The sequence below is a fragment of the Drosophila sechellia genome, unplaced genomic scaffold (assembly GCF_004382195.2).
Source record: "Drosophila sechellia strain sech25 unplaced genomic scaffold, ASM438219v1 U_286, whole genome shotgun sequence".
Lineage (NCBI taxonomy): Eukaryota > Metazoa > Arthropoda > Insecta > Diptera > Drosophilidae > Drosophila > Drosophila sechellia.
This window is the reverse complement of record NW_022611230.1, coordinates 39,016-66,040: the sequence shown is the minus strand read 5'-3', so window position 1 is coordinate 66,040 and position 27,025 is coordinate 39,016. Positions and strand designations below refer to the sequence as shown.

At 40.0% G+C, this 27,025-nt stretch overlaps 4 non-coding genes and 1 pseudogene across 4 annotated transcripts; all 5 read right to left on the bottom strand.

The window, feature by feature from the left end:
* Nucleotides 1-1,121: 1,121 nt before the first annotated feature.
* LOC116803096 lies at nucleotides 1,122-10,441 on the bottom strand (annotated as a pseudogene).
* Nucleotides 10,442-10,835: 394 nt separating this feature from the next.
* On the bottom strand, nucleotides 10,836-11,014 carry LOC116803099. The gene has a single exon (XR_004363381.1). It is a non-coding gene; the product is annotated as a 5.8S ribosomal RNA (ribosomal RNA).
* A 686-nt stretch (nucleotides 11,015-11,700) lies between these two features.
* LOC116803092 lies at nucleotides 11,701-13,696 on the bottom strand. Its single transcript, XR_004363376.1, has one exon. It is a non-coding gene; the product is annotated as a small subunit ribosomal RNA (ribosomal RNA).
* Nucleotides 13,697-17,531: 3,835 nt separating this feature from the next.
* LOC116803098 lies at nucleotides 17,532-17,710 on the bottom strand. Its single transcript, XR_004363380.1, has one exon. It is a non-coding gene; the product is annotated as a 5.8S ribosomal RNA (ribosomal RNA).
* Nucleotides 17,711-18,397: 687 nt separating this feature from the next.
* LOC116803091 lies at nucleotides 18,398-20,393 on the bottom strand. The gene has a single exon (XR_004363375.1). It is a non-coding gene; the product is annotated as a small subunit ribosomal RNA (ribosomal RNA).
* Between the last annotated feature and the right edge of the window lie 6,632 nt (nucleotides 20,394-27,025).

Here is a 27,025-nt window from a genome sequence, read left to right as displayed (position 1 = left end):
TGGCAACTTGATACAATTCTTTAAAGTCTATATATCAAAAATTATATGATAGGGACAATATCATATGCGTCACTAAATTGATGACGAGGTGTTTGGCAACTTGACACAATTCATTAAAGTCTGTATATTAATTATATGATAGGGACAATATCATATGCGTCACTAAATTGATGACGAGGTGTTTGGCAACTTGATACAATTCTTTAAAGTCTTTATATCAAAATTATATGATAAGGACAATATCATATGCGTCACTAAATTGATGACGAGGTGTTTGGCAACTTGACACAATCCATTAAAGTCTTTATATTAATTATATGATAGGGACAATATCATATGCGTCACTAAATTGATGACGAGGTGTTTGGCAACTTGATACAATTCTTTAAAGTCTTTATATCAAAAATTATATGATAAGGACAATATCATATGCGTCACTAAATTGATGACGAGGTGTTTGGCAACTTGACACAATTCATTAAAGTCTTTATATTAATTATATGATAGGGACAATATCATATGCGTCACTAAATTGATGACGAGGTGTTTGGCAACTTGACACAATCCATTAAAGTCTTTATATTAATTATATGATAGGGACAATATCATATGCGTCACTAAATTGATGACGAGGTGTTTGGCAACTTGATTCAATTCTTTAAAGTCTTTATATCAAAAATTATATGATAAGGACAATATCATATGCGTCACTAAATTGATGACGAGGTGTTTGGCAACTTGACACAATTCATTAAAGTCTGTATATTAATTATATGATAGGGACAATATCATATGCGTCACTAAATTGATGACGAGGTGTTTGGCAACTTGATACAATTCTTTAAAGTCTTTATATCAAAAATTATATGATAGGGACAATATCATATGCGTCACTAAATTGATGACGAGGTGTTTGGCAACTTGACACAATTCATTAAAGTCTTTATATTAATTATATGATAGGGACAATATCATATGCGTCACTAAATTGATGACGAGGTGTTTGGCAACTTGACACAATCCATTAAAGTCTTTATATTAATTATATGATAGGGACAATATCATATGCGTCACTAAATTGATGACGAGGTGTTTGGCTACAGGAAAAAATCATTTATTTATCGAATCATCAAGCAAAGGATAAGCTTCAGTGGATCGCAGTATGGCAGCTGCTCAACCACTTACAACACCTTGCCTGTTACAAAAGTCGTTTACAATTGATTCTAGGCTTTGTCATTGTATTAAATAATGCTTTTATATGTAACTAGCGCGGCATCAGGTGATCGAAGATCCTCCTAATTTACTATGTTACAAATTACATTGGCATCACATCCATTGTCGTTTATAAAATAAATTATAAACTTTAAATGGTTTAGAAGCCATACAATGCAAATTGCCCCTTATTTATCATTGCAGTCCAGCACGGATACGACCTTAGAGGCGTTCAGGCATAATCCAACGGACGTAGCGTCATACCACTGTTCGCTCGAACAAGTATTGTGCCATTGGTCCGTACCTGCGGTTCCTCTCGTACTACGCAGGAATGCTGTCGCAACAACGTTTTGTCATTAGTAGGGTAAAACTAACCTGTCTCACGACGGTCTAAACCCAGCTCACGTTCCCTTGCATGGGTGAACAATCCAACGCTTGGTGAATTTTGCTTCACAATGATAGGAAGAGCCGACATCGAAGGATCAAAAAGCGACGTCGCTATGAACGCTTGGCCGCCACAAGCCAGTTATCCCTATGGTAACTTTTCTGACACCTCTTGTTAAAAACTCTTTAAACCAAAAGGATCGATAGGCCGAGCTTTTGCTGTCCCTGTGTGTACTGAACACCGAGATCAAGTCAGCATTTGCCCTTTTGCTCTATGTGTGGTTTCTGTCCGCACTGAGCTGGCCTTGGGACACCTCCGTTATTATTTGAGAGATGTACCGCCCCAGTCAAACTCCCTACCTGGCAATGTCCTTGAATTGGATCATACCTGAGTAATTGGAGTTATACCAAATTTTCAAATCAAAAATACATAAATGCATCGTTTTATTAAAGAATTTGTTTGCGATTATATAACAAACTCGTGATACTTTGATCAAGAAGCTTGCATCAAAACCCAATACCATAAGATATAATAAATATATCCGTATAATGGCTAGGAAATGATACACGTTCCATTTAATCAAGTAAGTAAGGAAACAATAAGAGTAGTGGTATTTCATTGACGATACCAAACCGAGGTCTAATATCTCCCACTTATTCTACACCTCTTATGTCTCCTTACACTGCCAGATTAGAGTCAAGCTCAAAAGGGTCTTCTTTCCCCGCTAATTATTCCAAGCCCGTTCCCTTGGCTGTGGTTTCGCTAGATAGTAGATAGGGACAGTGACTTTCGGACTCTCCGAACTTGTTTTACGTGGCGTGTTCCACACTGAAGGGATTACAACCACGACACCCTGAACACCCACAAGTGGTGCATGTATCAACATGGTGCATGAGTCTGGATACGCCAGACAAACGTCCCGGACTGGAAGCTATAGCTATGTACATAGCGACCACCCCGGTAGCAATTCGAGTACTTGCTTGCCGGGCAAGCACTCCCCCTTGCTGAGGAGCGAGATCTACCTAAAATCTCTACTGATCTCTGGGTCACAGCACCGAGTTTTGCGCAACTAGCACCGTAACTCAAACGTCGAACACGAAGGCTCTACCCGCGATATGGGTATCAACCACAGCCACCACGATACTCCCACCAGGGGCCTACCTCAATGTGCTGTCTTGGAGCAGCACAACCCGTGGTACCGAAAGAGAGGCTCGGTGGCCTCCTCCTTTTGCTCCGACAAGCATGGTTAGAGGAACCAGTCGCTATATTAGTCGCCTCTTACGACAAGCAATAGCGGGCTGTGGAAGTATTCTCGCCCGCTAACCACACGGCGAAGTTTTGGGCTAAATACCCCTCCTCCTACGGAACACCTCGTCCGCAAACGCTGCCAGCCGTTGAATCCTCTGCTGATCTTCCAGGATTCTATTGAAGGTCCAGTTTTCGCCAAGGCGCTGCACTCCAAGTCCATCGAGGTTTCGCAAATCTGCATATAGAGGACAAGCGCACAATATGTGCATCCAGTCCTCATATGGATCACCACAAGCGCAAGCAGTGGTATCGCTGAGGGCTCTCCCTTGCAAAAATGCGTTAAACGACCCGTGACCTGTCAGCAGGAAAGACGTCCTCATCGAGAATCCAAAGCTTGGATCTCGATAGGCGAGAGTGACGTATGGGATGAACTTGTGCGTCACCCGTCCTGGTTCGCTGTCGTCATCCCATCTGTTTTGCCAATTCTGCAGCAAGCACTCCTCTAGGCGAGTCTTCCTCTGCTTCCAGCTTAGACACGTAGTGTCCTCGCCGTATAGCCAGTCGTTCTCCTCCAGCGGGTATCCACGCTTCAGCTTGTACTTGACCGCTAAAAACTTAGCAGCCAAGTCAAGCGGGGGAGCTCCGCCAAGTACCTGCAGTGCCACTGTGGACACTGTTCGGCATACCGAAAGGCATCCAAGCAGGATTAGCCTCTGGCAGGAGGCTAGTCGTCTCCGGGCGGCTACCTGTTCGGCGGTGTCATACCATACGGGGCACCAAACAGCACACAAGGTGCCATGAGTCCGTCATATATGGTCCGCCTGGCTCGAGGACTGAAGCCCAGTCGGCTCGAAGCACACGCGCCAATGCTCCAACGACTCCGGTCATCCGCTGGCGAAGCGAAGCTATGTGCGTGAGGAATTTCATTCCTTCACTGACCGTGATGCCAAGGTACCGACAGCTACGCACATACGGAAGGTTCGCTCCAGCAAACCTCACCGTAGGCGCACGTCTCAAGGCACCTTTCAGCAGCATTATTACCGTCTTGCTGGTCGAGACGGTAACGCCAACTTCCGCTCCCCACGCTTCTACGATGGACATCAGCTCTGCACCTTTTTCCTCTAGCTCAGCTCGGGAATTTCCCTCGACGAGAAGCAGCAAGTCATCCGCGTATGCACTCAGCTGCAATACGGCTGGAGACGCTGAAGCAGTACATCCATCAGTATGTCCAGATAAATGGGCCACTGATTGACCCTGCGGGCAGCCTCTAGTTACCGGTACATCCACAGTACCGGAACTGCTTCGGATCACTGCTCTTCGGCCGGAGAAAAAGCTCTGCCACAAGCCCATCTCCCGCATCCCAAGTCGGCTAGTCGGCGGAGTGCAGCACTCCATTCGACGTTGTCGAATGCTCCTTTGAAGTCCACGAATGTGCCGAGCACGTATTGCGCCGGGCTGGCACAAACACTGCTCTTCACGTGCCTCCAAGCATCCTCCACACATCGTCCTTGGCGAAATCCAAATTGCCATCTGCAGCCTTCCGGAAGAACTTCTCTCACACGATTCACCATGATGGCCTCGAGCACCTTACCAAAGACTGGTAGCAAGCATATTCCTCTATATGAGGAGGGCTCACATTTGTCCTTATCTGGCCTTTGAGCAGCGAGACAACTCGTGGGCACTTCCACTCAGCGGGAAAGTATCCTAATCGGATGCATCGGGAAAACAACGATGCAAGGTGCTCGGGTATGGCGCGCCAGACTGCCTTGCAGATAGTGCCATTAATGCCGTCCAAGCCGGGAGAGCGCCTGCTCTTCAACCGGGCAACACATGCATCAACCTCGAATACTTCGAGGGCCGGTGGACTTCCTCCGCGATGGCAGTCGGTGCTTCGGACTCCGCAACTGGGAAGAAATTGCGGAGGAGCACTCGTGCACAGTCACCCCAATCGGTGATCATCTCGCCATTCACGCGGAGGCACCCAATCTCCGTGCACTTCCTGCGGCCTCGGCAAATCTTATAGACGCGCCCCATGGGTCGTCGGCATGATCTCCCACGAAGCGTTTCCACTCATCCATTTTCGCCCTCCAAATGAGCTTCTTGTAGTTGGCTGAGGCCCGCCTCAGGTCGACCAATACACGCTCTATTGCGGCATCATCATCATGACGCCTTCCATTTTGAAGTAGGCGACGAAGTCTCCGGACTTCGCGCCTTGCATCACAGAGGTCGGCAGTCCACCAACGTGCTCTCCTGCTGGGCAATCGGATGGACTTTCTTCCCAGCGCAATATCACATACATTATGTACTATACTGCGCAGGGTCGAAACTTGCTGTCCAACGGCGACTCTGAGAAGTTTTCCGGAAGTTCGGCTGCTCTACTCACCATTTCCTCCTTGAACAATCGCCAACGTGCATTGGAGAAGTTCCAGGACGGCACAGGAGCTATGCTCTCAACTGCGCGCGCGGTAGTTGGTTCGGCCACAACAGTAATGATGTTGTGGTCACTCAATTCCCACTCGTCCACTCTCCACTCATATGTGGCCCACATAGATGCTGCCTCATTGACGATTGTCACGTCGATATCGCTTGTAGCTCTGTAATTATCGAACGTGTACACCTCTGTTGACTGGTTTAGGGCGGCGACTCTTGCCTCCAGCATCCACTCTGACAGCAGCTCACCCGTCTGTAGTTAGCTTGCCCCTCGGCATGACGAGAGAGTTTGCTAAGCCACATGGGGGACACTGCATTCGCGTCGAGGCCCAGGATTGCGGGGGTTCTGCTGGCCTGCAGCAGGACCGCATCCATGTACCGGATGTACGGTTCCAGAGGTGCATCATACTGGCAGTATGCGGCGCAAAGGAAGATTGAGCCAAAACTCCCTTTCACGACCAGACATACGCCATAATCTGTGGTGAGGGTCTCCACTGGCATACAGATGGCTTCCTGGTGATCCACTAGGATGGCTGCCTTCCCTCGCCGATCGATGAAAATTCTCATTCCTTCAGGCAGCACATCCATTCCGTCCCCGCGAGATACGGCTCCTGCACCAGCGCGAACATAGACTCCGATCTCCTGAGTCGGACTCCGAGCTCGATGGTCGCAGCTCGGCCTCGCCACAGTTCGCTTGGATGAAGCTAAACATTAGTGTCTAGCTTGCACCCTCGCCAGCAACGCCCCGTATATCGGGCAAACGCTCGAGAGCATGTAATGCCCCGAGGGTTGCCCTCTGTGCGGCAGTTCCGGCAGTCCACCGGGTTTTGGCACTTTGCCGCAGTGTGGCCTTGTTGCCCGCACTGGCGACAGACACTATCCTTCTGCCGGCATTCGCTGACCTTGTGGTCGAAACCCACACATCTGTGGCAGGCGTATGTGCGGACCTGTGACCGGCATCGGAATGAGAACCACTTGATGTAGACACGACCTACATCAAGCTTCGCCATCGCCCGGTCGTCAACCTCCAGCGTCACATTTACTGTGGCGCCGTCAGCTACCGACCACGCCTTGGTCACCAGGTGCACTGACTTCTTAAACTGGGCCAGATTCATTTCGCTGTCGAAGTTGTTTTCGTGGAGCTCCTTCATAAACTCCTCAGGGCCGATAGCTGTGTCGACGTCATATACGACGACCTTCGGCTTCTCGGCCGCATTCCGTGCCACATTTAGGCCAACCTCGGCGAATCTTTTTGAAGCGACCACCTTCTGCAGCTCTCCCACCGAAGGAGTGCGAATGATCGCACCACCACCTCGACGGAGCTCACGGACCTCGTGTACTCTGACTCCGAGAGAGGGTGCAACCATCGTTCGCACCTTTTCCGCTATGTCTTTCCCGATAGCGCAGGGTCGTCGCACTTCACCACCGCTGACCACGTCTCGCGGACCTTGGTAGTCCGCGGGCAGCGATGGGTGCAACCTGCTGCATCTGGGGAGCATTGGCGGCCGTATTTTTCAACAGATTCAACGACGGCGCGGCGGTGGCGGCATAGCAAGCCGCGTCTCCAGCTCTCCGCACCGGAGCATTAGCGCCAACACCAGCTCATCGTAGCGGCTGATAGCATATGAGAGCTCTTCCGTGTCCACTTCTCCTAGTCTGCGGAAGCTGCTTCTCACCATGCGCTGTGTGGCCGACAGCTCTGCCATCATGGCTGCTTGCCCAGCACGGGCGGCAGCGGTGGCGGCAGTGGCAGTGGTGGCAACAATTTTAGCAGCAGTGAAAACGGCGGAGGCAGCAGTGTGGTCGGCAGCAGGGGCAGCAGTAGGATCAGCAGCGGTGGCAGCAGCGTGGGGGGGGCAGCATCAATGGCAGCGTTCTCCGTAGCCGCCCGGGCGTCCTCCAGCGACGAAAACGGCTCCTCCAGTACCCCAACGGGTTCTGGCACTCCATTCGATGCCAGGGCAACCAATTTCGCCTGCGTTGGCGCCGAGCTCTTAGATGCCAGATGGCTTCTGCGCCTGCCTCGTCTGGACTTCATCGAGGCACTACTTCCGCTCAAGGCACTCGCGCTGCTGTCGCTCTCCATCGGCATAAATACGATGGTGGCTCCACCTACCGTCGACGCCAGCAACCGTATGCTCGTTTACTCGCTGACAAAAGGTAGTTGCTCTGGAACTCGAGCTCCACCTATCGGTAGAGTCTGGTAGCACTAAAACTCTCCCTAGACACAAACCTTAGCAGTGACTCCCACCAATAAGCTTTGTGACAGCTGATCAAAAGCTTACTCGAAAAACTTACTCGTAAGTTCGCCTTCAGCACGTGCTAAGTGGAAAATTCCCAACAATTAATTGTTAATTACTTCCAAACCGCTTGTTTATAACACACGAAAATTAGCACACGACTTTCGCGGAGCACTAATTCACCGATTTTATTACTTTCCAAACACGGAAAACCAAGTTCTTCGCAATCTGTACACGAGCGCAACGAAAACACGTCCGTCGTTAATCCATTCATGCGCGTCACTAATTAGATGACGAGGCATTTGGCTACCTTAAGAGAGTCATAGTTACTCCCGCCGTTGACCCGCGCTTACTTGAATTTCTTCACTTTGACATTCAGAGCACTGGGCAGAAATCACATTGTGTCAACACCCGCTAGGGCCATCACAATGCTTTGTTTTAATTAGACAGTCGGATTCCCCAAGTCCGTGCCAGTTCTGAATTGATTGTTAATTGATAATCGTTATAATTGATAAGAACTAATTGGTTTAACCCAAATAGTATTCTTAAAAATTTTAGCAAGAAAGTTCCACAATTGGCTACGTAACTAAACTATCCGGGGAACAAGTAACTAACATAAATGCTAGAAACTCTATTTACCCAGAACGAGCACATAAACCATGTTATTGTTTCCCAATCAAGCCCGACTATCTCAATCTTCAGAGCCAATCCTTATCCCGAAGTTACGGATCTAATTTGCCGACTTCCCTTACCTACATTATTCTATCGACTAGAGACTCTTCACCTTGGAGACCAGCTGCGGATATTGGTACGGCCTGTGAGAAGTTTGCGTGTCCCCACCATAAATTTTCAAGGTCCGAGGAGAAAATATCGACACAACAGTATATGTCATGCTCTTCTAGCCCATCTACCATATCTCTCTGCGAAAGACTTCCATGGTAGTACGGCTATAAAACAGAAAAGAAAACTCTTCCGATATCTCTCGACGGCTTCTTTATGGTCGTTCCTGTTGCCAGGATGAGCACGAGGCCCATATTTAATAACAAACGGATACTCAACAGGTTACGGAATTGGAACCGTATTCCCTTTCGTTCAAAATTATTCAAGTGTATTATATTCGCTTTGTTTATATAGTTAGGCATTTTTGTTTTACTTGAAAATTTTCGGCTTTCGCCTTGAACTTAGGACCGACTAACTCGTGATCAACCACTGTTCACACGAAACCTTCTCCACTTCAGTCCTCCAAGGTCTCATTCGATTATTTGCTACTACCACCAAGATCTGTACCAATGGCAGCTCCATGCAGGCTTACGCCAAACACTTCTACGCATACCATTGTACCTTCCTACTCACTAAAGTTTCAAAATTTATATCACAAGTAATATAAATCATCTACTTTAGCGGTAATGTATAGGTATACAACTTAAGCGCCATCCATTTTAAGGGCTAGTTGCTTCGGCAGGTGAGTTGTTACACACTCCTTAGCGGATTTCGACTTCCATGATCACCGTCCTGCTGTTTTAAGCAACCAACGCCTTTCATGGTATCTGCATGAGTTGTTAATTTGGGCACCGTAACATTACGTTTGGTTCATCCCACAGCGCCAGTTCTGCTTACCAAAAGTGGCCCACTGGGCACATTATATCATAACCTTGAACTTCATATCAAGAAAGTTAAGGTTCTTACCCATTTAAAGTTTGAGAATAGGTTAAGATCGTTTCGACCCTAAGGCCTCTAATCATTCGCTTTACCAGATAAGATTATTTTATATAATATTAAAATGCACCAGCTATCCTGAGGGAAACTTCGGAAGGAACCAGCTACTAGATGGTTCGATTGGTCTTTCGCCCCTATACTCAATTCTGACAATCGATTTGCACGTCAGAACTGTTTCGGTCTTCCATCAGGGTTTCCCCTGACTTCAACCTGATCAAGTATAGTTCACCATCTTTCGGTCACAGCATATATGCTCAAGGTACGTTCCAGTTAGAGGCATAAATAATATAAATATACATTATACATAACTATATAGAACGCCCCGGGATTGTGTTAATTAGCTATAAATAGCTAAAAAACTAATCCCATTATTAGTCAAGTTAATTACGCTATTAGGTTTACATCCCAATAACTTGCACATATGTTAGACTCCTTGGTCCGTGTTTCAAGACGGGTCCCGAAGGTATCCTGAATCTTTCGCATTGTTAATCATACAAGAGCATATAATAAACACAAAAATCAATGATAATTATGCCATTATATAATTCCGAAAAATTAACGCTCTGTAATAATATAAATCTATCAGCACTTTATCAATTAATAACATTTATTCTGTGTTAAAATGCAAGCAATTTAATTGGAATAAACTATAAGTTATATTTTATGATAAATTTGGGATATGCTAATAGATTACAATGTCCTTATATGGAAAAAATGCACATTATTCTTAATAATATTATTTAAATATTACAATTTTAATGATGAATTTTCGGGCTTAACCTCTAAGCAGTTTCACGTACTGTTTAACTCTCTATTCAGAGTTCTTTTCAACTTTCCCTCACGGTACTTGTTTACTATCGGTCTCATGGTTATATTTAGTTTTAGATGGAGTTTACCACCCACTTAGTGCTGCACTATCAAGCAACACGACTCTTTGGAAACATCATCTAGCAATCATTAACGTTATACGGGCCTGGCACCCTCTATGGGTAAATGGCCTCATTTAAGAAGGACTTAAATCATTAATTTCTCATACTAGAATATTGACGCTCCATACACTGCATCTCACATTTGCCATATAGACAAAGTGACTTAGTGCTGAACTGTTTTCTTTTCGCTCGCCGCTACTAAGAAAATCCTTGTTAGTTTCTTTTCCTCCCCTAATTAATATGCTTAAATTCAGGGGGTAGTCCCATATGAGTTGAGGTTGTATATATAACTATATTTTGCCATAAATTCTTTATATATAAATGATAAAACAATCAATTAAATTCGTTATAAATAGTTCCAATAGTTCTTGTAAGCAAAGTCATTTTTATCCATTTAACGAACCAACGAAGAATAATAACAAAACCAAGATTTTTCTTTTTCCGAATCATTAATAAGAGACAATTCTAGATGAAAAATATTTCAATTTTTTATGCTAGACATTTCTCAGTATTATTTGATTGAAAAAGAAAATATTTCTCTTCGTTTTTCACATTCAAATGTGAGATAATGTTTTTCATTTCTTTTTTAATATTATGAATAAAATCATTATTTAATCCAATAATATACCATATGCTTATAAAAAATTTATAAACAACTTAATTAGCATAGTCTTACAACCCTCAACCATATGTAGTCCAAGCAGCACTATAAAATTAATTAAAGTACATAACAGCATGGACTGCGATATGCGTTCAAAATGTCGATGTTCATGTGTCCTGCAGTTCACACGATGACGCACAGTTTGCTGCGTTCTTCATCGACCCATGAGCCGAGTGATCCACCGCTTAGAGTTTTATAATTCAATTTTATATAATGTCAATATTGTTTTTATTGAAAGAAATTAAAAATACACCATTTTACTGGCATATATCAATTCCTTCAATAAATTTATTTTTATACCTAAAATAAATGTTGCGAAATGTCTTAGTTTCATATAAGCATTATGTATCATAATAATCTGGTTATGGTTTGCTATTTTGGGTGACACATACTGCAAAATTTATATAAAACATTAACCTGATGGATGACAGGTACAAACATTGTATATTTTAGGTTGTTGCATTAGCCAACGTATGCTCATAACATAGATGAACAATACATATTCGCAACGCGTGTATATTATGGTCCATATACACACACACTTATTTGATTACCACACATTCAAAATTATTTTTATTTTAATTCGACTTCTACTTTCGAATTTAGTTTAGTTTCTTCGATTTCCATTTTCGAGAATTTGTTTTTATAGGAAACGCCGTTGTTGTAGTAAGTACTGCCACAAATACGCACAGCAACATTAATAATGTTAAAGTCTTTTTATGAGGTTGCCAAGCCCCACATATAAAATAAAAGCCATCTTCATTTTATTTTGACTTTAACTTTTGATTCCGTGGAATCATTTTGTAATATTTTTATTTTGGTAAATTGTATTTATTTGTATTATAACAAATATTTATTAACGATAAGGATATTATACAATAATGATCCTTCCGCAGGTTCACCTACGGAAACCTTGTTACGACTTTTACTTCCTCTAAATAATCAAGTTCGGTCAACTTTTGCGAAACAACCGTAACACGCAAGGCGTCACAGTGATCACGTCCGGAGACCTCACTAAATAATTCAATCGGTAGTAGCGACGGGCGGTGTGTACAAAGGGCAGGGACGTAATCAATGCGAGTTAATGACTCACACTTACTGGGAATTCCAAGTTCATGTGAACAGTTTCAGTTCACAATCCCAAGCATGAAAGTGGTTCAGCGGTTTACCCGGACCTCTCGGTCTAGGAAATACACGTTGATACTTTCATTGTAGCGCGCGTGCAGCCCAGGACATCTAAGGGCATCACAGACCTGTTATTGCTCAATCTCATTATTGCTAGACGCAATTTGTCCATTTAAGAAGCTAGTGTCCTTATAATGGGACAAACCAACAGGTACGGCTCCACTTACATAAACACATTCAAACACAATAAACATTTTACTGCCACCATGAATGAAGGCTAACATAAGCTTCAGCACCATAATCCTGAAGATATCTATTTAATATATTTGAGTCTCGTTCGTTATCGGAATTAACCAGACAAATCACTCCACGAACTAAGAACGGCCATGCACCACCACCCATAGATTCGAGAAAGAGCTATCAATCTGTCTTACACACTTATGTTCGGACCTGGTAAGTTTTCCCGTGTTGAGTCAAATTAAGCCGCAGGCTCCACTCCTGGTGGTGCCCTTCCGTCAATTCCTTTAAGTTTCAGCTTTGCAACCATACTTCCCCCGGAGCCCAAAAGCTTTGGTTTCCCGGGAAGCGACTGAGAGAGCCATAAAAGTAGCTACACCCAATTGCTAGCTGGCATCGTTTATGGTTAGAACTAGGGCGGTATCTGATCGCCTTCGAACCTCTAACTTTCGTTCTTGATTAATGAAAACATCTTTGGCAAATGCTTTCGCTTAAGTTAGTCTTACGACGGTCCAAGAATTTCACCTCTCGCGTCGTAATACTAATGCCCCCAAACTGCTTCTATTAATCATTACCTCTTGATCTGAAAACCAATGAAAGCAGAACAGAGGTCTTATTTCATTATCCCATGCACAGAATATTCAGGCATTTGAAGCCTGCTTTAAGCACTCTAATTTGTTCAAAGTAATAGTACCGGCCCACAATAACACTCGTTTAAGAGCACTAGTGCAGGTTTTTAAATAGGAGGAACATATGAAAAAATACAAGTATTTAATCACATATAAGAACTCCACCGGTAATACGCTTACATACATAAAGGTATAGTACTAACCACAATTGTAAGTTGTACTACCCGTATGAAGCACAAGTTCAACTACGAACGTTTTAACCGCAACAACTTTAATATACGCTATTGGAGCTGGAATTACCGCGGCTGCTGGCACCAGACTTGCCCTCCAATTGGTCCTTGTTAAAGGATTTAAAGTGTACTCATTCCAATTACAGGGCCTCGGATATGAGTCCTGTATTGTTATTTTTCGTCACTACCTCCCCGAGCTGGGAGTGGGTAATTTACGCGCCTGCTGCCTTCCTTAGATGTGGTAGCCGTTTCTCAGGCTCCCTCTCCGGAATCGAACCCTGATTCCCCGTTACCCGTTGCAACCATGGTAGTCCTAGATACTACCATCAAAAGTTGATAGGGCAGACATTTGAAAGATCTGTCGTCGGTACAAGACCATACGATCTGCATGTTATCTAGAGTTCAACCAATATAACGATCTTGCGATCGCTTGGTTTTAGCCTAATAAAAGCACATGTCCCATAAGGTTCATGTTTTAATTGCATGTATTAGCTCTAGAATTACCACAGTTATCCAAGTAACTGTTAACGATCTAAGGAACCATAACTGATATAATGAGCCTTTTGCGGTTTCACTTTTAATTCGTGTGTACTTAGACATGCATGGCTTAATCTTTGAGACAAGCATATAACTACTGGCAGGATCAACCAGAATAATGTTTTTCCTTCATATTCCATTCATATTTTTTGAATCGAAATAAGCAATATAATAGATATATAGATTTTTCACTTTATATAATTCCATGATTTTTATTATATTGAATAAAATTCAATATTTCGCCTTTGGGTAAAATTTTAAATATATAAATATAAGTAAAAAATCTATTCGATTACGGCCATTTTTATATAGCATTCGTAATCCATATTTTCATTTTTAATTTATACTTGTTTTACCAATATAACAAGAATTTCATATAATTATTGTAATATATATGTTTCTATAATTTTATCTTTTTATATATACATATTTCATTATAAAATATCATTTTATTTCCAACATACATAATTATTGTATCCACACATGTACAATTTTTGTTTAACCAATATAAATATTAAGTTAAATCATTTGCATTTTGAAGATAAATTTAAAATTTATCTCTTTTCATATATCTCTCTGGTAATATATAACATAAAACCAAGCGCATATGATAATATTTCCACATTTAATATATAATTTTATATTTCTTTCATAAGAATCCATATTTGTATTATACCGTAACGATATAATAATCCAACTATACGGCAGGTAATAAATTAATATTTGCCTGCCTCCAAAAATTAACGATAATATATGGAAACGATTTGTTATTCTATATATAATAGAAACTTGACTTTTGTTTCAACGATATTATCTAAAAAGCGTATATTCCTATTATCCGCGGAGCCAAGTCCCGTGTTCTATAGAACTGAGAAACAAATTTGTACGGATAATAATATACTTTATTTTATGTAACCAATATAAACATAATCCGAAATAAATATTTCGAATAATGCGGGAGGTCGGCAACCACTGCCTACCTATAGTAGTTTTTGAACCCGCTGTCCTCAAAGCGGGTATTTTCAATTCCGTTTGCCACCCAACATACGGTCTATTCTCTTATATATTAAGAGATTATAGGAACATTTCATTTTTTTTCCATTATTCATATATAATATGATTATTTTTTTTTTTATACATATAATAAATATTAATTTTTATATGTTTATTATTTAATTTACTCATATAATTGCCAAATTCATATGAATACATAAGTTTTGAACAATATGAGAGGTCGGCAACCACTGCCTACCTATAGTAGTTTTTGAACCCTCTGTCGTAATTCCGGTCGTTTACACTACTATACCCTCTCACTATAATGGATTTTCTCTATAATACTAAGAGAATGTGGGAATATTTCAGCATTTTTTCCCTTATACATATAATAATTAATCATTTTCATATGTATATTATTTAATTTACTCATATAATTGCCAAATTCATATGAATACATAAGTTTTGAACAATATGAGAGGTCGGCAACCACTGCCTACCTATAGTAGTTTTTGAACCCTCTGTCGTAATTCTGCGAAAGACTTCCATGGTAGTACGGCTATAAAACAGAAAAGAAAACTCTTCCGATATCTCTCGACGGCTTCTTTATGGTCGTTCCTGTTGCCAGGATGAGCACGAGGCCCATATTTAATAACAAACGGATACTCAACAGGTTACGGAATTGGAACCGTATTCCCTTTCGTTCAAAATTATTCAAGTGTATTATATTCGCTTTGTTTATATAGTTAGGCATTTTTGTTTTACTTGAAAATTTTCGGCTTTCGCCTTGAACTTAGGACCGACTAACTCGTGATCAACCACTGTTCACACGAAACCCTTCTCCACTTCAGTCCTCCAAGGTCTCATTCGATTATTTGCTACTACCACCAAGATCTGTACCAATGGCAGCTCCATGCAGGCTTACGCCAAACACTTCTACGCATACCATTGTACCTTCCTACTCACTAAAGTTTCAAAATTTATATCACAAGTAATATAAATCATCTACTTTAGCGGTAATGTATAGGTATACAACTTAAGCGCCATCCATTTTAAGGGCTAGTTGCTTCGGCAGGTGAGTTGTTACACACTCCTTAGCGGATTTCGACTTCCATGATCACCGTCCTGCTGTTTTAAGCAACCAACGCCTTTCATGGTATCTGCATGAGTTGTTAATTTGGGCACCGTAACATTACGTTTGGTTCATCCCACAGCGCCAGTTCTGCTTACCAAAAGTGGCCCACTGGGCACATTATATCATAACCTTGAACTTCATATCAAGAAAGTTAAGGTTCTTACCCATTTAAAGTTTGAGAATAGGTTAAGATCGTTTCGACCCTAAGGCCTCTAATCATTCGCTTTACCAGATAAGATTATTTTATATAATATTAAAATGCACCAGCTATCCTGAGGGAAACTTCGGAAGGAACCAGCTACTAGATGGTTCGATTGGTCTTTCGCCCCTATACTCAATTCTGACAATCGATTTGCACGTCAGAACTGTTTCGGTCTTCCATCAGGGTTTCCCCTGACTTCAACCTGATCAAGTATAGTTCACCATCTTTCGGGTCACAGCATATATGCTCAAGGTACGTTCCAGTTAGAGGCATAAATAATATAAATATACATTATACATAACTATATAGAAACGCCCCGGGATTGTGTTAATTAGCTATAAATAGCTAAAAAACTAATCCCATTATTAGTCAAGTTAATTACGCTATTAGGTTTACATCCCAATAACTTGCACATATGTTAGACTCCTTGGTCCGTGTTTCAAGACGGGTCCCGAAGGTATCCTGAATCTTTCGCATTGTTAATCATACAAGAGCATATAATAAACACAAAAATCAATGATAATTATGCCATTATATAATTCCGAAAAATTAACGCTCTGTAATAATATAAATCTATCAGCACTTTATCAAATTAATAACATTTATTCTGTGTTAAAATGCAAGCAATTTAATTGGAATAAACTATAAGTTATATTTTATGATAAATTTGGGATATGCTAATAGATTACAATGTCCTTATATGGAAAAAATGCACATTATTCTTAATAATATTATTTAAATATTACAATTTTAATGATGAATTTTCCATAACGGATATTCAGGTTCATCGGGCTTAACCTCTAAGCAGTTTCACGTACTGTTTAACTCTCTATTCAGAGTTCTTTTCAACTTTCCCTCACGGTACTTGTTTACTATCGGTCTCATGGTTATATTTAGTTTTAGATGGAGTTTACCACCCACTTAGTGCTGCACTATCAAGCAACACGACTCTTTGGAAACATCATCTAGCAATCATTAACGTTATACGGGCCTGGCACCCTCTATGGGTAAATGGCCTCATTTAAGAAGGACTTAAATCATTAATTTCTCATACTAGAATATTGACGCTCCATACACTGCATCTCACATTTGCCATATAGACAAAGTGACTTAGTGCTGAACTGTTTTCTTTTCGCTCGCCGCTACTAAGAAAATCCTTGTTAGTTTCTTTTCCTCCCCTAATTAATATGCTTAAATTCAGGGGGTAGTCCCATATGAGTTGAGGTTGTATATATAACTATATTTTGCCATAAATTCTTTATATATAAATGATAAAACAATCAATTAAATTCGTTATAAATAGTTCCAATAGTTCTTGTAAGCAAAGTCATTTTTATCCATTTAACGAACCAACGAAGAATAATAACAAAACCAAGATTTTTCTTTTTCCGAATCATTAATAAGAGACAATTCTAGATGAAAAATATTTCAATTTTTTATGCTAGACATTTCTCAGTATTATTTGATTGAAAAAGAAAATATTTCTCTTCGTTTTTCACATTCAAATGTGAGATAATGTTTTTCATTTCTTTTTTAATATTATGAATAAAATCATTATTTAATCCAATAATATACCATATGCTTATAAAAAATTTATAAACAACTTAATTAGCATAGTCTTACAACCCTCAACCATATGTAGTCCAAGCAGCACTATAAAATTAATTAAAGTACATAACAGCATGGACTGCGATATGCGTTCAAAATGTCGATGTTCATGTGTCCTGCAGTTCACACGATGACGCACAGTTTGCTGCGTTCTTCATCGACCCATGAGCCGAGTGATCCACCGCTTAGAGTTTTATAATTCAATTTTATATAATGTCAATATTGTTTTTATTGAAAGAAATTAAAAATACACCATTTTACTGGCATATATCAATTCCTTCAATAAATTTATTTTTATACCTAAAATAAATGTTGCGAAATGTCTTAGTTTCATATAAGCATTATGTATCATAATAATCTGGTTATGGTTTGCTATTTTGGGTGACACATACTGCAAAATTTATATAAAACATTAACCTGATGGATGACAGGTACAAACATTGTATATTTTAGGTTGTTGCATTAGCCAACGTATGCTCATAACATAGATGAACAATACATATTCGCAACGCGTGTATATTATGGTCCATATACACACACACTTATTTTGATTACCACACATTCAAAATTATTTTTATTTTAATTCGACTTCTACTTTCGAATTTAGTTTAGTTTCTTCGATTTCCATTTTCGAGAATTTGTTTTTATAGGAAACGCCGTTGTTGTAGTAAGTACTGCCACAAATACGCACAGCAACATTAATAATGTTAAAGTCTTTTTATGAGGTTGCCAAGCCCCACATATAAAATAAAAGCCATCTTCATTTTATTTTGACTTTAACTTTTGATTCCGTGGAATCATTTTGTAATATTTTTATTTTGGTAAATTGTATTTATTTGTATTATAACAAATATTTATTAACGATAAGGATATTATACAATAATGATCCTTCCGCAGGTTCACCTACGGAAACCTTGTTACGACTTTTACTTCCTCTAAATAATCAAGTTCGGTCAACTTTTGCGAAACAACCGTAACACGCAAGGCGTCACAGTGATCACGTCCGGAGACCTCACTAAATAATTCAATCGGTAGTAGCGACGGGCGGTGTGTACAAAGGGCAGGGACGTAATCAATGCGAGTTAATGACTCACACTTACTGGGAATTCCAAGTTCATGTGAACAGTTTCAGTTCACAATCCCAAGCATGAAAGTGGTTCAGCGGTTTACCCGGACCTCTCGGTCTAGGAAATACACGTTGATACTTTCATTGTAGCGCGCGTGCAGCCCAGGACATCTAAGGGCATCACAGACCTGTTATTGCTCAATCTCATTATTGCTAGACGCAATTTGTCCATTTAAGAAGCTAGTGTCCTTATAATGGGACAAACCAACAGGTACGGCTCCACTTACATAAACACATTCAAACACAATAAACATTTTACTGCCACCATGAATGAAGGCTAACATAAGCTTCAGCACCATAATCCTGAAGATATCTATTTAATATATTTGAGTCTCGTTCGTTATCGGAATTAACCAGACAAATCACTCCACGAACTAAGAACGGCCATGCACCACCACCCATAGATTCGAGAAAGAGCTATCAATCTGTCTTACACACTTATGTTCGGACCTGGTAAGTTTTCCCGTGTTGAGTCAAATTAAGCCGCAGGCTCCACTCCTGGTGGTGCCCTTCCGTCAATTCCTTTAAGTTTCAGCTTTGCAACCATACTTCCCCCGGAGCCCAAAAGCTTTGGTTTCCCGGGAAGCGACTGAGAGAGCCATAAAAGTAGCTACACCCAATTGCTAGCTGGCATCGTTTATGGTTAGAACTAGGGCGGTATCTGATCGCCTTCGAACCTCTAACTTTCGTTCTTGATTAATGAAAACATCTTTGGCAAATGCTTTCGCTTAAGTTAGTCTTACGACGGTCCAAGAATTTCACCTCTCGCGTCGTAATACTAATGCCCCCAAACTGCTTCTATTAATCATTACCTCTTGATCTGAAAACCAATGAAAGCAGAACAGAGGTCTTATTTCATTATCCCATGCACAGAATATTCAGGCATTTGAAGCCTGCTTTAAGCACTCTAATTTGTTCAAAGTAATAGTACCGGCCCACAATAACACTCGTTTAAGAGCACTAGTGCAGGTTTTTAAATAGGAGGAACATATGAAAAAATACAAGTATTTAATCACATATAAGAACTCCACCGGTAATACGCTTACATACATAAAGGTATAGTACTAACCACAATTGTAAGTTGTACTACCCGTATGAAGCACAAGTTCAACTACGAACGTTTTAACCGCAACAACTTTAATATACGCTATTGGAGCTGGAATTACCGCGGCTGCTGGCACCAGACTTGCCCTCCAATTGGTCCTTGTTAAAGGATTTAAAGTGTACTCATTCCAATTACAGGGCCTCGGATATGAGTCCTGTATTGTTATTTTTCGTCACTACCTCCCCGAGCTGGGAGTGGGTAATTTACGCGCCTGCTGCCTTCCTTAGATGTGGTAGCCGTTTCTCAGGCTCCCTCTCCGGAATCGAACCCTGATTCCCCGTTACCCGTTGCAACCATGGTAGTCCTAGATACTACCATCAAAAGTTGATAGGGCAGACATTTGAAAGATCTGTCGTCGGTACAAGACCATACGATCTGCATGTTATCTAGAGTTCAACCAATATAACGATCTTGCGATCGCTTGGTTTTAGCCTAATAAAAGCACATGTCCCATAAGGTTCATGTTTTAATTGCATGTATTAGCTCTAGAATTACCACAGTTATCCAAGTAACTGTTAACGATCTAAGGAACCATAACTGATATAATGAGCCTTTTGCGGTTTCACTTTTAATTCGTGTGTACTTAGACATGCATGGCTTAATCTTTGAGACAAGCATATAACTACTGGCAGGATCAACCAGAATAATGTTTTTCCTTCATATTCCATTCATATTTTTTGAATCGAAATAAGCAATATAATAGATATATAGATTTTTCACTTTATATAATTCCATGATTTTTATTATATTGAATAAAATTCAATATTTCGCCTTTGGGTAAAATTTTAAATATATAAATATAAGTAAAAAATCTATTCGATTACGGCCATTTTTATATAGCATTCGTAATCCATATTTTCATTTTTAATTTATACTTGTTTTACCAATATAACAAGAATTTCATATAATTATTGTAATATATATGTTTCTATAATTTTATCTTTTTATATATACATATTTCATTATAAAATATCATTTTATTTCCAACATACATAATTATTGTATCCACACATGTACAATTTTTGTTTAACCAATATAAATATTAAGTTAAATCATTTGCATTTTGAAGATAAATTTAAAATTTATCTCTTTTCATATATCTCTCTGGTAATATATAACATAAAACCAAGCGCATATGATAATATTTCCACATTTAATATATAATTTTATATTTCTTTCATAAGAATCCATATTTGTATTATACCGTAACGATATAATAATCCAACTATACGGCAGGTAATAAATTAATATTTGCCTGCCTCCAAAAATTAACGATAATATATGGAAACGATTTGTTATTCTATATATAATAGAAACTTGACTTTTGTTTCAACGATATTATCTAAAAAGCGTATATTCCTATTATCCGCGGAGCCAAGTCCCGTGTTCTATAGAACTGAGAAACAAATTTGTACGGATAATAATATACTTTATTTTATGTAACCAATATAAACATAATCCGAAATAAATATTTCGAATAATGCGGGAGGTCGGCAACCACTGCCTACCTATAGTAGTTTTTGAACCCGCTGTCCTCAAAGCGGGTATTTTCAATTCCGTTTGCCACCCAACATACGGTCTATTCTCTTATATATTAAGAGATTATAGGAACATTTCATTTTTTTTCCATTATTCATATATAATATGATTATTTTTTTTTTTATACATATAATAAATATTAATTTTTATATGTTTATTATTTAATTTACTCATATAATTGCCAAATTCATATGAATACATAAGTTTTGAACAATATGAGAGGTCGGCAACCACTGCCTACCTATAGTAGTTTTTGAACCCTCTGTCGTAATTCCGGTCGTTTACACTACTATACCCTCTCACTATAATGGCTTTTCTCTATAATACTAAGAGAATATGGGAATATCTCAGCATTTTTTCCCATATACATATAATAATTAACCATTTTCATATGTATATTATTTAATTTAATCATATAATTGCCAAAATCATATGAATACATAAGTTTTGAACAATATGAGAGGTCGGCAACCACTGCCTACCTATAGTAGTTTTTGAACCCTCTGTCGTAATTCCGGTCGTTTACACTACTATACCCTCTCACTATAATGGATTTTCTCTATAATACTAAGAGAATGTGGGAATATTTCAGCATTTTTTCCCTTATACATATAATAATTAATCATTTTCATATGTATATTATTTAATTTACTCATACAATTGCCAAAATCATATGAATACATAAGTTTTGAACAATATGAGAGGTCGGCAACCACTGCCTACCTATAGTAGTTTTTGAACCCTCTGTCGTAATTCCGGTCGTTTACACTACTATACCCTCTCACTTAAATGGCTTTTCTCTATAATACTAAGAGAATTGGGAATATTTCAGCATTTTTTCCCTTATACATATAATAATTAACCATTTTCATATGTATATTATTTAATTTACTCATATAATTGCCAAAATCATATGAATACATAAGTTTTGAACAATATGAGAGGTCGGCAACCACTGCCTACCTATAGTAGTTTTTGAACCCTCTGTCGTAATTCCGGTCGTTTACACTACTATACCCTCTCACTTAATGGTTTTCTCTATAATACTAAGAGAATGTGGGAATATTCAGCATTTTTTCCCTATACATATAATAATTAATCATTTTCATATGTATATTATTTAATTTATCATACAATTGCCAAAATCATATGAATACATAAGTTTTGAACAATATGAGAGGTCGGCAACCACTGCCTACCTATAGTAGTTTTTGAACCCTCTGTCGTAATTCCGGTGTTTACACTACTATACCCTCTCACTAAATGGTTTTCTCTATAATACTAAGAGAATATGGGAATATCTCTGCATTTTTTCCCATATACATATAATAATTAATCATTTTCGTATGTATATTATTTAATTTACTCATACAATTGCCAAAATCATATGAATACATAAGTTTTGAACAATATGAGAGGTCGGCAACCACTGCCTACCTATAGTAGTTTTTGAACCCTCTGTCGTAATTCCGGTCGTTTACACTACTATACCCTCTCACTTAAATGGCTTTTCTCTATAATACTAAGAGAATATGGGAATATCTCTGCATTTTTTCCCATATACATATAATAATTAACCATTTTCATATGTATATTATTTAATTTAATCATATAATTGCCAAAATCATATGAATACATAAGTTTTGAACAATATGAGAGGTCGGCAACCACTGCCTACCTATAGTAGTTTTTGAACCCTCTGTCGTAATTCCGGTCGTTTACACTACTATACCCTCTCACTATAATGGATTTTCTCTATAATACTAAGAGAATGTGGGAATATTCAGCATTTTTTCCCTATACATATAATAATTAATCATTTTCATATGTATATTATTTAATTTACTCATATAATTGCCAAATTCATATGAATACATAAGTTTTGAACAATATGAGAGGTCGGCAACCACTGCCTACCTATAGTAGTTTTTGAACCCTCTGTCGTAATTCCGGTCGTTTACACTACTATACCCTCTCACTATAATGGATTTTCTCTATAATACTAAGAGAATGTGGGAATATTTCAGCATTTTTTCCCTTATACATATAATAATTAATCATTTTCATATGTATATTATTTAATTTACTCATACAATTGCCAAAATCATATGAATACATAAGTTTTGAACAATATGAGAGGTCGGCAACCACTGCCTACCTATAGTAGTTTTTGAACCCTCTGTCGTAATTCCGGTCGTTTACACTACTATACCCTCTCACTTAAATGGCTTTTCTCTATAATACTAAGAGAATATGGGAATATCTTAGCATTTTTTCCCATATACATATAATAATTAACCATTTTCATATGTATATTTTTTAATTTACTCATATAATTGCCAAAATCATATAAATACATAAGTTTGAACAATATCAGAGGTCGGCAACGGTCTTTCCTCTATAATACTAAGATAATATGGGAATATTTCATCATTTTTTCCCTTATACATATAATAATTAATCATTTTCATATGTATATTATTTAATTTACTCGTATAATTGTCAAAATCCTATGAACACATAAGAGAATACAATATGAGAGGTCGGCGCAACCATAATATAGTAGTTGATGACGAGGTGTTTGGCAACTTGACACAATCCATTAAAGTCTTTATATTAATTATATGAAAGGGACAATATCATATGCGTCACTAAATTGATGACGAGGTGTTTGGCAACTTGATACAATTCTTTAAAGTCTTTATATCAAAAATTATATGATAGGGACAATATCATATGCGTCACTAAATTGATGACGAGGTGTTTGGCAACTTGACACAATTCATTAGAGTCTGTATATTAATTATATGATAGGGACAATATCATATGCGTCACTAAATTGATGACGAGGTGTTTGGCAACTTGATACAATTCTTTAAAGTCTTTATATCAAAAATTATATAATAAGGACAATATCATATGCGTCACTAAATTGATGACGAGGTGTTTGGCAACTTGACACAATCCATTAAAGTCTTTATATTAATTATATGATAGGGACAATATCATATGCGTCACTAAATTGATGACGAGGTGTTTGGCAACTTGATACAATTCTTTAAAGTCTATATATCAAAAATTATATGATAGGGACAATATCATATGCGTCACTAAATTGATGACGAGGTGTTTGGCAACTTGACACAATTCATTAAAGTCTGTATATTAATTATATGATAGGGACAATATCATATGCGTCACTAAATTGATGACGAGGTGTTTGGCAACTTGATACAATTCTTTAAAGTCTTTATATCAAAAATTATATGATAAGGACAATATCATATGCGTCACTAAATTGATGACGAGGTGTTTGGCAACTTGACACAATCCATTAAAGTCTTTATATTAATTATATGATAGGGACAATATCATATGCGTCACTAAATTGATGACGAGGTGTTTGGCAACTTGATACAATTCTTTAAAGTCTTTATATCAAAAATTATATGATAAGGACAATATCATATGCGTCACTAAATTGATGACGAGGTGTTTGGCAACTTGACACAATTCATTAAAGTCTTTATATTAATTATATGATAGGGACAATATCATATGCGTCACTAAATTGATGACGAGGTGTTTGGCAACTTGACACAATCCATTAAAGTCTTTATATTAATTATATGATAGGGACAATATCATATGCGTCACTAAATTGATCAGTCGCGATCGAACACTCGACGAGTGCAGACGTGCCTGCGGATCGACAGCAAATTGTTAGCAAATTGTTAGCAAATTGTTCACAGTTGTAAGTCCCGTTACTTGTGCCCAGCCACTTCGCGTCGCGTGATCTTGTCGCGCGTTTTGATTGGCCCAGCCAACGTACCTAACGGTAGTTCGCACTAACACCATCGCACACCCGAGTGTGCGTGTTATCAGCGCAAAAAACCCAGTGCTCGAAGCAGCGGTATAATTGCAAAGCAGCAGCCACGTGCTGCCTGGCTCACCGGCTTACGGTGCCCAGCTTCCCCCCCCCCCCCCCCCCTCCTCACTCCTTATCAACTTTGGAGAAGATGGACTGGCAGGCCCCCCCGCGCACCCACAAGCTTGGAACAACACCACGCAAAAAGGCTCTGAGAACACGCAAGAGCAGCTCCAGCAGCGAGGGAAGCACCTCGCATACAGAGCCGGGCGAGATAAAGCGAAAACCGGCAAAGAAAGCACAGGGAGAGGAGCTGGAAGATAAGCCAAGCACTAGCGCAGCTCTGCGCAAGAAGCTCGCCAACAACGCCTTCGCTTTACTCTCGACCGAAGAAGACGAGTACGACCAAGAGAGCTCTGATGACGAACCCGGACCTAAAGACGATTCCAAGCCCAAGACCCCCGAGAAACCAAAGCCCACCCCGAAGACCATCAAGCCACCTCCGATTTTTATCCCCGATGTGACCAACATCTCGGCACTCGTCAAGATGATCACGACTCTTGTAGGCCCGAAGAACAATTTTACCTACAAGACCGTGAATGGCAACAACGTACGTGTCATGATGCCGGACAAAGAGTCCTATACAGCTCTGCGTCTCCAACTTGTGGCCCAAAACAAGAGGCATCGGACTTTCCAGCCGAAAGATGAACGTGCATACAAGGTTGTCATCAAAGGACTCCACCACTCCACCGATCGTGAGGAAATCATTGAAGACCTTCGCAGACAAGGGCACGCTGTTAGAGATCTGCACAATCCCATTGGCAGAAGAACTAAAGAACCGCTGGGAATATTCTTCGCCAACCTGGAGCCTTCCAGCAACAACAAAGACGTCTACCAAGTCAAGCGGATCTGCAGGTCGGTAGTAACCATTGAACCGCCGCAGAAGTTCAACGACGTGCCTCAATGCTTCAGGTGCCAAGGATTCGGTCATACACAGCGTTACTGCTTCCTGGAATACCGATGTGTAAAGTGTGGAGGCCCTCACGAATCGAGGGCATGTGAGAAGAGGGAGGACGACAAAGCGTGCTGCTTCCACTGCCAGGCGGACCATCCTGCGTCTTTCAAGGGATGCCCTGCATACAAAAGGGCCAAAGCACTCGCTGCTCCGAAAACAAGGCCCGTCGCTAATGCTAACAAGGCGCCGCCCGTGGCATCACCAAACGTCACCTCTGGCAGGAGCTACCGAGACGCCCTCAACGGAGTGCACGCAGCACCGCAGAATCCCACAACCCCAGTCCAAACCCAAACAGAAACCCCACACTCCGGTCAGATAGAAGCGATGTTCGCTCGCATGGAAGGAATGATGGAAAGGATGATGGAGCGCATGTTCACCCAGATGACACAGCTGGTGGCCACCATTCTCAACAGCAAGTCATGCAACTAAAGCTCCACCTAGTCGTCTGGAATGCGAACGGCCTGCAGAACAGCAAGGCCATAGTCGAGCACCATCTGAAGACCCACCAGATCGATATCCTACTCGTAGCCGAAACCCACTTCTCCCCCAGATCCCACTTTAATATCAGCGGATATGACCTCATCCATGCAGACCATCCTTCTGGCAGAGCACGCGGTGGAGCAGCCATCCTCATCAGGAGCGGTATTCAATACCTAGAGCTGCCCGCGTTTCAGCAAGACTGGGCACAATGTCCTGTCATCAGGATTGTCAGCCCGCAAGGAGATTTAGACATTGGAGCGGTCTACTTTCCCCCCAGATACCGCATAACAGCATCTCACCTCAGTGAGTTCTTCGAGCATTTTGGGCCCCGCTTCATAGCAGCTGGAGATTATAACGCCAAACATTCTTGGTGGG